Genomic DNA, 1,440 nt, shown 5'->3' with positions numbered 1-1,440 from the left:
CGGAGCTCTGCTCCTGTGTGCTCCTGCAGGAAATGACCCCAGCCCATTGAAGTCCCTCCCCTCTCAAACCCCACCCTCCTCAGGCTCCACCCCCTGAATCTCCAAGTGTTTCCAAACCCTGAGTGGGCAACCTGACTGCCAACAGGAGCGGCAGTCCTGATCCTCAAGGAACAAGGAGGAGAGAGAGAAGGGAAGGAGAGAGAAGGGGAGGCAGACATGCACACAACAGAAGGAGGGACTCCAGATTGTGCTATTTCTCTTATGGGCAGGACCGTCGCTACAGTGGGGCTTTTGGGGGGGCTCTGCCCCCTTTCTTAAAGACACAGCCCCCCCACAAGAATTTCTCCTGTAAATGCTTTTTTCAATCGTTTTTAGACATTTTTAAAAGGCTTGCACTCCTTTAAGCGGAGTGGGGTGCTGCAGTTGACTGATTCCCACATTGAGTGAGGGGGTTGGAGTGGGTGACCTCCAGGATCCCTTCTGACTCTGTGTCAAGACACTGGTCTCCTTTAAGAGAGTTTTTCTGCTTAAGTGTTAGCTTTCTTGACGATAGAAGTCATCAACCTCACCTGCCAGCTTGTTCTCAGAATTGTTTCTTCGACTGGCAGGAGTGATTAACTTGCAGCCGCTGAGAACCGTCCTCTAAAGTGGTCGACAGCTTGCAATTTAGAAATCTATCCTGGTCACAGCTTTCTGTTGGCTAAACGGCTTTTCTTTCTGCACTGCGGACTTTCAGCCCTCCCAGAAACTTTTTTGCACCACAAGCCACAAAATCCTGGCTACGGGCCTGCTTATGGGTACCAACCGCCATCATCCTGGGCAGGGGGGTGGTGGAGAAGAGGCCTCATTCTGCAGCCCCCCCCAGCCCCACTCGGCCCCTCGACTCACCGTCGCATTTCAAGCCCTGCCTCGCGAGGCCCCAGAGCAGCGTGCCGCAGTGGTCACAGAAGGTCGGGCTCTTGTAGTTGTAGACTTTAAAGCGGTGGGGCATGTCGATCTTAAACCTCTCCTTGTGGAACTGCAAGAAAGGGAGCAAACACTTGAACACACACAGAGGTACTTTATACCGAATCAGCCCATCAGCCCGTCAAGGTCCGAATTGTCTGCTCAGACTGGCAGCAGCTCTCCAGGGTCACAGGTAGAAGTCTTTCACATCTGGCCCCACTGGTGGACCTCCTGATGGCACCTGGGTTTTGGCTGCTGTGTGACACAGAGTGTTGGACTGGATGGGCCACTGGCCTGATCCAACATGGCTTCTCTTCTGTTTTTATGGCCCCGCTGCTGGACATCCTGATGGCACCAACGTTTTGGCCACCATGTGACACAGAGTGTTGGACTGGATGGGCCACTGGCCTGATTCAACATGGCTTCTCTTCTGTTTTTATGGCCCTGCTGGTGGACCTCCTGATGGCACCTGGTGTTTTTGGCCACTGTGTGACA

General features: G+C 53.5%; 1 long non-coding RNA gene across 1 annotated transcript in view; it reads right to left on the bottom strand.

Annotated features, from left to right (window-relative positions):
* Window positions 1-894: 894 nt before the first annotated feature.
* LOC107110691 overlaps window positions 895-1,440 on the bottom strand; it is a 4,717-nt gene continuing 4,171 nt past the window's right edge. Inside the window, exon 3 of the long non-coding RNA XR_001482530.1 lies at window positions 895-1,018. This is a non-coding gene — a long non-coding RNA (uncharacterized LOC107110691). The remainder of the gene's footprint in view (window positions 1,019-1,440) is intronic.

This window comes from Gekko japonicus, unplaced genomic scaffold (assembly GCF_001447785.1).
Source record: "Gekko japonicus isolate JY-2015 unplaced genomic scaffold, Gekko_japonicus_V1.1 scaffold5050, whole genome shotgun sequence".
Classification (NCBI taxonomy): Eukaryota; Metazoa; Chordata; class Lepidosauria; order Squamata; family Gekkonidae; genus Gekko; species Gekko japonicus.
This window is presented reverse-complemented; position numbering and strand designations above follow the sequence as displayed.